Source organism: Tetrao urogallus (assembly GCF_951394365.1).
Source record: "Tetrao urogallus genome assembly, chromosome: 1".
Taxonomy (NCBI): Eukaryota; Metazoa; Chordata; class Aves; order Galliformes; family Phasianidae; genus Tetrao; species Tetrao urogallus.
In genome coordinates, this window is record NC_136813.1 from 9,779,115 (window position 1) to 9,792,307 (window position 13,193).

Here is a 13,193-nt window from a genome sequence, read left to right on the forward strand (position 1 = left end):
CACTGGACTTTCCCAATGTCTTTTTCTGGCTGTGTATAGGATTGGGAGTTTTGTGATTAAAGTGTATCCATAAAGCTCATTGATGGGTCCCATTCTGGCATTATCAGTCGGACTTTACCCTTCCTTGTCATACATGAGGTTCTCCAAGCAGTGATTTTCTATGGGACCAGTTCTTCTTGGAATTGCAAACTCGGATTAAGGCAAAGTCCATGCTGCCATTCCTAGTCACAATGACAGATGTGAGAGGTCCCAACCACCTTGTTCCAATACCAACAGCAATCCAGACTGAATCCTTTTGGAGTTGATTTGGGCATGCAGGCAATAGGTGATGTGATCTTCACATGGGACTCCTGGGGACAACCAGACACAGAAAAACAGCAAAAGTAATTTGAGCACGGTGTTGTTTATACATGTCTGTAATGTAAAGTTTAATGTTCTTCTCTGCTGGGAGCCACACTGATACCTGACTATCTGTCACCATCTCTGTAAATGGCACCCATATAAAGCTAAATGCTCCCTTGCTCTGTCTTTGGAGACTGCTGCAAAACAGGGAGAAGAGCAGGTTTACCTGCCACCTTCTTTCAGAAACTGAGATAGCACAGCCTATGTTTCTTGTTCCTGGACTTCACTCAAAGTGCTCCAACTTACCTTGCCACCATTTTCCTCTCTGGGTGAACCCCTGTCTGTGTCTGGGGATGCAGCAGAATCACTCCGATGGTTGATCTTCAGATGCAGTGTGCAGGGTGCAATTTGTGGGGCCTTCTCAGAGCCTTAGGGCTGCCACCATCAGCCTGCCAGTGCCAAGCCTTAACCTTAATTTGAAGCTGTCGGGGGTACGTCAGCCCCATTTGCAGTCACACCTCTGCAGTATGAAGTGGGAGAGCACTGCATTCAGACATTTTGGCCATAGTGCTTTCCAGCCCAGGCCCTGTGGTACAATGGTTTTGAATGAAAAATGTTCTACTTGGATGTTTGCCTTCAGGTCTACAGCAAAGTCATGTTTTCCTTGGTATCACTGGTGCAAACACGAAGCCTTTTAGAATAAGCGGAGAGTGATTCATTTATTTATTTTGAGAGGTTGAATGCCTGACCACAGTATGTTTTCTTAAATTCTACAATTTAATAGCAGCCTGGGGTGCTGTATTAATTTTGCTGTACTGTTTCAAGTGGCTAAGATAATGCTGCTCACTTCTTTCTTGCTTTAGATCAGAAGCGCTCCACAGGATTAAATAACAGCTTAGCAGCTGGGGCTTCCTTCTCCTGTTGTATTTCTCCCCCGTGACGCAGGGCTTACCCCCGGTGACGTCGGTGCAACAGCACCTGGCTGCTGGGAGGTCACTGACGCTTGTCAAGAGTTCTCTCAGAGATGTAGTGTAGGGTCTAACTGCTTTTTGAACACTGCTGCCCTTCCAAAGGACTGCTGAGAGCTCACCATATCTGTTGTCTTCTCGTTGGCCCTGTCACGCCTCATCCTACCAGGGTCAAAACAAGGCTAATTCCATCTCGTGTTTTAAAAGCAAATCAAACCAAGGCGATTACTATTTGTTGCTGGGATTTTGGCCTTCACTGCCATGTGTTTTTTAGGGGAATTCCATTTTAGAGGTGTAGACTTACTCATTCAAAAATAGAGTTTTGCACTGTACTTTCCCAAGTAGGCATTGCTGAAGGAGCCAGTGTTTATCAAGAATGCTGTCAGAGTTTGAGCACTCAGTGCTGGACAAGTGGACAAGCTACATCTCAATTAAGAACAGAAGATAAATGGGTGCCAGTAAATGGAGGTCGTAGGTTAGGGGCGTTTAATGGAAGAAATGGAAATGAAAATTGGAAACCAATCTCAAGGATCTATGAAGATAAGAGTGGAGGAAACTCAATTAGAGGGAGGCATGCTTGCTCCTGCTCTTGGATCTGGGATAATTTCCTGGTTTTTGTTTGGCTGGTCTTATTGCTTCCACAGTTGGCAAAGTTGCATTATAAATAAATAATTCAATCCTATGTCATGATTTACTCAAATCGCTGCATTTCAAATAGGAAAAAAATAATATCAATTTCAAAATTGTGCATAAATAGATACATAGATTTTTGCTGTCTTAAGTGAAGACTATAGACTAGCCCTAGGCAAAGCCCTCATTGGTAGTATCAAGTGTTAAAGAACTTGCAGCGTAAAATGCAAAGGCACTTTTAAAGCAAAAATATTCACACGTGCAAGTGCTAAGTGCTCGTGAATGCTGTAAACTGCATCTGAAGATGGATTTGTAAGGCAAGCCATACGGAGAAGAGTGCTATATTTTTGTGATCTGGCCATTTCCAGAAATGAAAATAAATCATTTTTACTTTACTTGTATTATAAAGTACTTACTGTACTTTACATTTACTTCCTATTGCATGTTCAAGGGAACGTGTATGTGCTTTTACACATATCATATGTCTGTAGATATATACAGTGTTTCAACAGGGTGAATAGGTGTCAGAAGTCACTGCAGTGCATAAAGAGCACATAAGGCCTGTGTCCACACAAAGGCTTTGTTTTCTGCCTTATTTCATCGTAGTTCATGCTTGTGGTTTCCCTCAGGGGATCACACAGTGTGTATCAGTGCTGCAACATTTCATTATTTGCTTTATCAGGATGTTGACTTTCCGCACTAATTTAGGGAGTCCAGTCATAAAGCACTTTAAAACTGAGCTCCTGTAGTTTATGTGCCTGTGTGTATACGTCAACTGGGGAATGTAGAACTTATTTCTGTTGCCCCAGATGTTGCCCATCTTGCCCCAGATGGGAAGTGGGCATCTGGGCAGATGCCAGTGTCTTGGTACTCGTGGATGCCAGGCTGCCTGCTTTGCTTCCTGGCTTTCTGGGCAGAGCCACGTCATCTCCTGGATGAACGGGCATAGAGAGCTGGCAGAAAACATTATGACTTCTGGGGATGCTGATGGAATAAGATCTGACTTTTCAGTCTGACGTGAAAGACGGTACTTCGAAAAGATGCAGCCACAGCCCATTTATTTGATTCGCTGTGTTCAGAGCCAAAAGGAAGCACCCACTGAGTAACTGGCACCTTTCCCAAGGACCACTGTAGGGCTGCCTGCTTTAAGGCTTTTTATTGTGCTGCTTTGATTTGCCACAGTCCCTTGTGTATCTCAGCTTCCTTCCGTCTTCTTGTCTGAAGAACGGTAGCCTACCTGTAGAATATTTTTGAAGACGATAAATTTCAGACTGAAGGTACCTGAAGATTAAAAGAATCGCACTTTGCACTAATGCACTCTGACATATTCCCATGTACTCTTTAACCCTTGGGTTTATTATCGCACACAGTATGGAGAGTGAAACGGAAACACCATTACCGTCTGCTTGTTTGGAGTCTGTGCAAGGTTTGATGTTATAACCCCAGCTCCATTTCCTCCATGCTTTACACAAAGTAGAAAATTAAAGTTCTGACTATCTTAATGATCACATGCAGTGTTTTCCTACAAAGTTACTGCAAGATTGGTTGAAGTGTTCTGGAAAAAATCCAGCAAGGAAATCAGTTCTTGTTATTTCACTTTTTGCAACCATAGATGTGGCTGTGGGTGAGGTGACGGTCCTCTGGGCAGCCAGGAGTTGGTCTTGATGGTCCTTGTGGGTTCCTTCCAACTCAGAATACTCTATGACTCTATGAAAAAGAGAAGTGATGTCTTGTGCAGCTGGGCTCATTCTCATGCTCAGTGCATGCCCACCTGGGTGTCACTGGGCTGCTGGAATCCCAAATTTCCTTCCAGTGGACACAATATTTTTCTACAGCCATAACTATTTTGATGACAAGGATTTCAAAGTGGGGAAAGAGCTGTTTTTTTCACCATCGCTGTTTTTAGCGCTGTTTTAGAATCAAATCAAGTTGGGCAATTTGGGAGTTACCCATCACTATAGAAGGAACCTCCCCTCTCAGGGCTCCTTCGGTGGGTACAATGTTTGCAGATTGCAAGTGCTGAAGGCCAGAATGGACCAGGTTGCCTGTTTTCATCTGCCTTAAATCTGAGCCTTCCATATTTCACCTTTATACCTCTTTATTTAGTACATAATGTATATTTGCCATGAAGCTTTTCTCCTTCAGCAGACTGTAGATCTCATTTGCAGATACCTAGAAATGGGAAAAATTATTGCAGAAATTAATCACTCACTTTAGAAAAATAAATAATAGAGAAGGATATCAAGCTGATTGCTAATTTTATTTTTTCTGGCTTCAGTTTCCAATCATGAGATGCTGCTCCGCCTTATTTTGTTAGATTAAAGAGCCCTTTAGTTTCCCATAATATTTCCTCATGAACTTTACATGGATTTTATAATCAAATTTCCTCTCCATCTTCTTTTTAATAAGCTTAGCAGATCGAAGTCTTAAACTCTCTTACTGTAAATCATTCTCTCTGCTCCTCATACTGTTTGTGGAGTTCTTCCTTTTTTTACATCTTCTCCAATTTTTGATGCACTCTGCGAAGCAGACTCCAGAGTCATGTACGCTATCTCCGAATAGAGGGAATGCTGCTGTGCCATGCAGTGGTTAAACTGTGCTTTGGTGCTTATGTTGTGCTTCATTCTTGCCTCTTCCCTGCAGTGTCTGTGTTCAAGCACGGCGTGACTATTAAACCCTATTCAGAGGTACTGTTTCTCTTCTTTTTGACTACTCCTCTGGGTTTATTTTTGGGCAGAGGAACACTTACAGGCATATTTCAGGGTTGATGTTATTACTCTTTTCACAGGGTTACCCATTTGCTGTGGTCTGACAGGCTGCTGAAAGAAGCAGTGGCAAAGGAGGAAAACCAACAAGATTCTGTTTTCAGTGTAATAAAAGACTGAAGTAACTCAGCAATATTCCCGGTTGGCCCTTATTTGCTCTGGCCAACCATCCCTGGCTGACCTTTCGCTATTGAGATCCATCAGAGCAGTGATGCCCATTATGTTAAGCCAAGTCATCATGCCTTCCTGTGGGCCGGGGGAGGTGAAGGCCCCTGGGCAGCCTCTTCTAGCAGCGGAGCTCAGCCCTTCTGTCTCTCCCCATTGGTGCTCAATGATTGGAGCAGCTCAGCATGGATGTAGCAGAAGGGTTCCCAGAGCAATCCCTCATCCCTTAGGCCATGCAAAAGATAAGCAGCTCTGTGCCAATAAGAAGAACCTGCACAGAAGTCCCTTCCTGCTGTTGCTCAGGCCAGGACTTGTGTCCGCATCCTTTTTAGCATCCCGTGCCTTTTTTTCTCTGTCTCCTCTTTCTTCTTTGGCTTTGTTCCACTTCTGATCTCATTTCTAAAATAACCAGGACCAAATCCTTTTTAAAAGAGTTTCCCAGTCCCTACGGCGGAGAACACACAGGTTGGACTGTGATCACTTTATTAATCTACTAAAGAGGATGTACAGAACATCTGGGTTACCGTGGGCATTAGCTAGGCCCTTTGTGAAAAAGTGCCTCTGCACAAGCGGTTTATTAGTGAGGCTTAACAACTTCCATTGTTGGTCTAACAATGAGAAATTGTGCTGATGCCATCTGTGGGTTGCCTTTGGTCACAAGGACTGCAGAGGTGAGCCGTATAACCTGAGCAGCTCAGAAAGCAAAGCAGAACTCAGTTTGCTGTAGAGACAAACAGATACAGGGAGAGAAATACTTACAGAGGTGCTGCAGTACTGAAGGGAATTCACAGTTTGCAATTCATGAGCAGCCAAAAATTCAGAAGGCCTCAGTCATACAGGTTGAAGGAAATGGCTGAAGCCACCGGCCTTGAGGACATCCTGCTTTGTCACGGCCACTTAACACTTGGTCTACTCTGAGTCCAGGCGCTGGGGCCCCCCAGCACGAGAAGGTTGCAGAGCTGTTGGAGTGGGTCCAGAGGAGGGCCACGAAGATTATCAGAGGGCCGGAGCACCTCTCCTGTGAAGAAAAGAGGAGCGAGTTGGGCTTGTTCAGCTTGGAGATGAGAGGGCCTCAGGGAAACCTCACTGCGATCTTCCAGTACGTGAGGGGAACTTACACACCACACAATTTTTACACCGTCTAACAGTGACAGGACAAAAGGTAATGGCTTCAAACCAAAAGACGGTAGATTCAGGTTAGATGTTAGAAAGAAATTCATGATGAGGGCGGTGAGGCCCTGGCACAGCTGCCCAGAGAGCTGTGGTGTCCCAACCCTGGAGGTGCTCAAGGCCAGGCTGGATGGGCCCTGGGCAGCCTGAGCTGGTGGGGGGCAACCAGCCCACGGCAGGGGCTTGGAATGGGGTGGGCTTTATGGACCCTTCCAATTCAAGCCATTCTGTGATCCTGAGAGCCTATGGTCTCATCTCTCTGCACCATGTGGAGTTGGAAGCAGTACATGGCAGCATTCAGCCATCACTGGAGCTTCCCAGCTCCTCTCAGTGTGGTTTAACTGAAAGGTTTTATTGCACTGTTCAGCTGTGATGGGACTGTGTTAGGCTTTGACAGAGATTATTCATAAATGAGAAGGATTTTTATAGTATTTGTGCATTTGAAGACAATTTGGTTCTTCCAGGGGAGCCCACTGTATATTTTTCATTTATCCATATAAGTTTATTTTTGTTCTTGTTGTTGTTATTGTTTTTCCCAAGCAGAAAAGCATCAAAGCAAAAAGAATAGGAATATTTCTTTAAATAATTAGAGCGCTGTGAAGGAGGATGCAGAAACTACAATAAAGCCCAGTCAGGTTAAAATGTTGGCACATCTTATTTCATTTAATTCATAAATGGAAGAAGATAGAGAATTTATTTGACTAAGCACCTGGTTCAGTGTCTTGATGATATGTTTGGAAAATTGCTCTGAAATTGATGTGTAAGTGACCTTGAAGATGTCATATTTAAGTGATAGCTCACTTTGATCTGAAGCTGTAAGCATTCTTTTTCCCTCTTCCTCCCCAAACACAGCAAGCAAAGAAAATGTGTCATGTGGGGCTGAAAGTAAAGAAGGAAGAATCTTTCTTCAAAATCTAAGCAGTGTGGAGGTCAGGCACCCACACTATGACATGCCTTTATTCCAGAGCCAGGCAGCACTGCTGCCTTCAAGTTGCCTTGTGAGACCTGGGGAGCTCCCCTCAGCCCCATGGGAAGCCCAGAGCTGGTAGTGGTACAAAAGATATGCAAAGCCACAGATATGATTCCTCTCCTTGTCATTCTTGTTTGAGTGAGCACTGGCCAGATCTCAACTTGAGTGTCACTTCTGTGCACCGTGGCACTCAGGCAGAGTAAAAGTTGTAGGCCTTCACATTATCTACCTATTTGTCTACTACGTGCAAATATGTTACACTTATTAACAGCAGTGTTAATGTCCTTGTCACAATTCTGGCTGGTTTTGATATTCATGACAATGAACAGTAACTTGTTAAAAGCTGTATTTACCGACTAATCCAATGGCATTTCAATAGAATTGCTGAGGATTGCATTTTTAATTAATTCTCTTTTACTGCCATGGGAACTTTGATATAATATCCACTGCAGAAACTGCATGTTGAGGTAACAGCAGATTTGTACATTAAAAGCATCAGTAAAAAAGAGAAAATTGACAATTAAGTTCCGGACAAGACTGTTACCTGTCTTGCACTGTTTGATGGACAAAAAGAATACTGGAAAGTTCTACATATGTATAACCTCACAAAGTTAATATTGCTTTTGGAGTTGTTCCTTGGCATGATCTAATCTCCATTCAAGTCAACAGGGATATTTCCTTTAGCTTCAGTAGTAGCTGGGTTTGCGTTTTAATGTGCATTAAAGCTTGCAAAATGTGTGCAATAAAATAAAACCAGGAGGACACACTCTGCACAGCGGGGGGGCTTAAATGAAGGCACAGAAATAGCATTTAATCACCAGTGTAAAGAGGCTGGCTTTCAGAGCTGCCCGCTGGGAGCAGTGGGTGGCATGGGTGATGGGCCGCCTCCATGCTGCGCCAGGTTCATGGCTGATGCGACGCCGCCATATGATGGCCATATTCATATCGGGTCCTGGCAATTCATGGCTTCAAAGGAGGTGAATATAATGTTGGATTTGTTCATGTACCCACCAGTTCCAGTGCCCCCAGCATGCTCAGTTTGCCTGGCACTGGTGCTCAGGTCCACTGTGCATCTTTGTCACGCTAAAGCTGTTCAATCCTACAGCCTATATTTTAAATTTATCCTCACTGGAAGCAACAAAATAAGTATCAGCTAAAAGAGGTACACTTGACTTTTATGTATGTCTGACTCATTTTATTTTGAAGTACGTAAATAAAAGAATTATGCGTTAGGCGTAATGTTAGCCTTCTTTAAATCATAAATTTTCTTTCTTAATTGAAAGTGTAATTTCTGCCTACAAATCATGCTATTTGGGTTGATTTTATGTTTGTTAGTTTGATGAATAAAGGGCTTGCATAATTTCATAATTTCTCCTGCCAACGTTAGCTTTCTGTTCTACGTCCATCAGAAATGACATACTTGCTCAGTGTGAGGAACCTGGCGTTCAGAGACTGCTGCAAGACTCCTGCACATCTTGGGCAGGCCTGAGCACCTCAGTAAACCCTTTCTCCCCCTTTGGAAAGCTTGAAAAAGATGTCATTATGAACTTTTTTCTTTTAGAGCTCAATTTCTTTGCTTGTTTCTTTGCCAGCAAGAAAATGCAAGTGAGGAGCATTGGGTGGCGGCTTGATGACCAACGAGGTGTTGTTTTACTGCCAGGAGACTGGCAGAGTCTTTGATGAAGGTTGTGAATAATTAGTGGTATTTCAAAATCAGCCATTTTGCCTTTCTTCCTTTGAATTCAAGTGATGAAACAGAACACTTGAACACTTCCTTATCAGTATTCATTCCTAACTCATTCTCATCATTTCAACTGGTGGACAGAATAAAATAAGCTTTGTGGATGTTTTGCATGGAGCCCTTTTTGTTTTAAAGCTGAAGGAAGGAGATGCATGCTGGAAACTCTGGAAATAACTTTTGGATGCACTTTACATGGCACAAGCTAAAGTGGTCTTGCACATAGTGATGATGAGTTTGTAGCTGAATTGAGCATCACTCTTAGTCACAGACTCACTGAATGGTTTGGGTTGGAAGCAACCTTATAGCCACCCAGCCCCAACCCCTGCCATGGGCTGGTTGCCCCACCAGCTCAGGTTGCCCAGGGCCCATCCAACCTGTCCTTGAGCACCTCCATGGATGGGGCACCACAGCTCTCTGGGCAGCTGTGCCAGGGCTCACCACCTTCTGGGTGAAGAATTTCTTCCTAATATCAAACCTACGTTTGCCCTCTTATATTTTAAAGCTGTTAGCCCTTGTTTTATGACTACACTCTCCAATGAAGAGTACTTTTTCAGCTTTCCTGATTAGCAGAATGATTGTCATTGCCACTGTCCCCAGCATTTTCTTAGAATGCTGAATAGCAACATTTTGAGAAGAGTAGCTGATACTTCCCATCTTCCTGTTTAAGAGCTCAGAAGCTTTCCTTGTCCATCATTTGCTGAAACCGTGAGATTATGACTGCTTACACTGACAACTTCCGTGACACAGGCACTTGAGTCAAGTCAGCAAAATCATACACTAAAATATGTTTTGCATCTAGGTCAATAACGTGGGCAGGAAAGTAGGCGATACCGTCTTGTCCCACACAAAGGTGCCGAATGGTGGGAGTCTCTGGCCTACCTCCAGCATGCAGGTGCTGCTGCCAGGTGCCCAGTGCAAATTTGCACTCTCCTTTTTCTGACATCAGCTTCCAACCATCAGACCTTAATTTGTTTTTTTTTCAGCTAGATTAAAGAACCTCGTTACTCTCCTCTGTCTTTTCTCTGCCTGATTTATTACGGATCACCAAGTTGACTTTTAATCTTGCCTTCAGAGGAAGAATTCAACTCCTTTCAGTGCTTGCACTATTGAGAGTATTCCTGAGGGATGATGTGACTCTCGGGAGGAATGTATGTACAGAGCAGATACCCATGGCAGTGGGCACCTCGGTAAACACCTGCACAGACAGCCCTGTGAGCACTCCCTTGCAGGGCTGTGGCAGCTCCATTCATCATGCAGTCTGCACACAGAACATGCCAGATGTGTGAGGCACACAAGCAGGGAGTAGAAAGAAGTGAGGAAAGAAGGAATGTTTTCCTCTTTTACTTTAAGAGCCTCTTGTGTTTCTTGTGACAGTAGTAAATGTGTAACTTTCAGGTGAATTTTGTGTGGCGTGCGTCATTTGAAATGGCCTGCTGAAAGATAGGCGTCAAGTGAATGGGAGAGGCAGAAAGGAAGTTAGGTTTGCTGATTTTGGGCCACTTGAATAGCCACTAGCTTCTCATTGCCTTTTTTATTTTTGCTCTCGCCCATCACAGTGCAGCCTCTCACTGCGCGCCACTTGTAAGAGCCGTGCAGGAAACATTATTCCATTGTTTTCCTGAGCAAAGAGGGAAAACAAACATTTAAGAGAAACAACCACACAACCTTTGCTCTGGCGCGTTGCTGAGCCCGAGGGTTGCACCTCATTTACATATAAATGTGCCCAGGATTTTAATCAGGGATTAGCGCTCTGTTGTCATTTTTCACTTACAGCGCTCATAACGCACGTGGTGCTTTGCAGATTGCGTAGGACAAATGGATTGTGAGGAATGCGACTGAGAGGTACCCACGGCACCGCTGGCCTGATGGATTGCTGGTTTATTTCCGAGGGTGCCAGGAGCCCGAGGAAGTGCTGGCTTCAGTCCTTCAGGGATGCTGTAAAATGAGGCAGTTCTCTCTGAGGGGGATGTAAAGGGCTGGCATAGAGCCTGCTTACTTGGATTTCAGCTGCCCCGTGTAGAATGGCAGTATTGCCTCTGTAATGTGGCGTCCCGGTGGACAGCAGCATCTGTTTTTCTGCCTGGTTCATGAATGCGTCTGCAAAATTGTGAACTTCTTTCGTAATCACTTTGAAATGTTCAGGATCTCTGCTGATGCCTCTTCTTGCTTTGTTTAGCTAGGGTGTCATTGCCTTAGTCATGTTTCTCTTCAAATAAACAGGCAGCTGGGATGAGCGAACCACAAAAACAGTCCATAAAAAACCTTCCAAAGTTTGTCTTCTTTTCTGCCCTAATTTACCTGAAAAAAAAAAGCCACTTTTTTGTTATCTATTAATATCAAAAACCTTTGAAATAGGGAGGTTTTGGGATTTTTTTGTTTGTTTGTTTGTTTGTTTGTTTAATTTACTTAGAGTATCATAGAATCATAGAATCATTAAGGTTAGAAAAGACCACTAAGGTCATCCAGTCCAACTATCAGCCCACCTCCCCATGCCCACACACCGCATCCCTGGATGCCACATCCGCATGGTTCCTGAGCATCTGCAGGGACGGTGGCTGCACACCTCCCTGGGCAGCCTGTGCCAGTGCCTCACCACTCTTGCTGAGAAGAAATTTTTCCTGTTACCCAACCTGAATCTCCTCTGGCACAACTTTAGGCCATTACCTCTCACCTGATTGCTGTTACCTGAGAGTATTGGCCGACCTCTATCTCACCACAACCTCCTTTCAAGGAGTTGTAGCGAGCAATAAGCTCTCATTTTGTGGTCTTATCCAGAGATATTCTCATCTTTTCTTACACTTTCACTCAGCTAACCTGAGCTACCCCAAGGCCAACCCATGGAGACCCACAGGCAGTGTTTTGCAGCTCAGACACCAGCAGTGTTGGCATTTTTCCTTTCATGCCATACTGATGAAGAAACAGTAATAATAATTTATTGTTGCCATTAGTTTTCAGAGTTCACCCCTCATCTGAAGATAAAATTTGACATCTATTTGGAAGGTGTCACCCATATATATGGGTTAAATACTCTTGTGTGCATTCTTGTGGGTGTGAACTACAGCCCCATGGCCAGGAAGGCAGCATGGACAAACTCTGTGCAGGTCATTCGAGTGGAAGGGAAGGGTGCTCCCAGTGGTGACACAGGGTCCGCACCTGGAGAACCTGAAAGGGAGAGAAGACTTTCTTCTTTATTTATCAAGCTGCTGTGTGTTGACAGGTGAAATGACAAGACATATTGAGCAAAAGAAATTAATCTGTATCTGAGACCTTTTAATAAATCAAAAGTAAAACGAAGAATCAGTGTAGCAGCCCCGCTGGCAGCTGCTAACACTTGTTTCATGATCCTATCTGTCTGAAATACACAAATGGAAAGGAATTGTTGCCAGGAGTCATAAAATGAAGGAAAAACTCAGAAGATAGATTTATTAGCATCTCAATTTTGGTGCAATTCAGCTTCATAAACAGAGGTTAATCTGCTAAAACCTTTCTTGCTCTCACTGGGGGAAAACCCCAGTGATTTCAATTTGTGTTTAAAGATCTAAAATAATTCTTCGTGTCGTCTGAATAAATCAACATCTCAAGAAGCAGAACTTTTTGCCCACGTGGACTTATTTATTTATTTCCACAATATGCTGTTTATTATAGGCTCTTCTCATCCCTGCGATGTAATTTCTCTTCTGGACTTGTAGGCATTTTCATCACACTTCACTACATATTTCACCCATGTTTCTACAGAAAGTCATTATGTAGCACAGCCAGCTACTGACAGGAATATTTAGAATACTCTGCCTTTATCCTACAGTGCTATGTTGTTCACCTTTGTTGGGTGAATAATATATCTCTGACCTGATGTTTTGGAAAAAGACCTGAGCCCGTATGTGGCTCAAACTGGCACTTCTTCCTTTCTCTCTGTATAGTTGATAAAGCTGTAGGAAAATACCTGCCAATTCAAACTAGTGTTAAAAGCTTAGTAGAAAAAATCTAAACTTGAAAAAAAAAAAAAGGAAAAAAAAAAAGCGTGTCCTAGAAGACCAACACAAGTAGACTGTTCAGTGGCCCTGTGCTGCCTCCTGTCCAGCAGATTTGAGTGGGGACATCAGGAGCTGGAGCCTGACTCCTAGGAACTGACAGCATCCCTTCTGCTCAGGGATCTTCTGTCTCACGATGAGAGTGGTACTCCCCGAGGAGGAAAGTTACCTTCTCTGCCTCTTGCTGCTGCCCCTCGTACCAATGATGCAGTAAGTTCACTAGTAACTTTGACCAGAGGATGGGTTCTGCTGTCCAGGGAAGTTTTCTCCAAGGCTGTATAGATCATTAGGTGTCTAAAGCTTTATCAGAATATCAAATCCATTCCATCCCCTGATGGCTCATGATTACAGGGCAGACATTTTCATGGCTTCTCTTCAAGAAACGTAATAGACTTTCCAGTTGGCTTTTAAACC

The 13,193-nt window shown here is 43.7% G+C and overlaps 1 protein-coding gene across 4 annotated transcripts in view; it reads left to right on the forward strand.

Annotated features, from left to right (window-relative positions):
- The window catches only part of FAT3 (FAT atypical cadherin 3), a gene marked incomplete at both ends in the record, with an annotated part of 358,948 nt that overhangs the window by 119,896 nt on the left and 225,859 nt on the right, over window positions 1-13,193 (forward strand). The window lies entirely within an intron of this gene.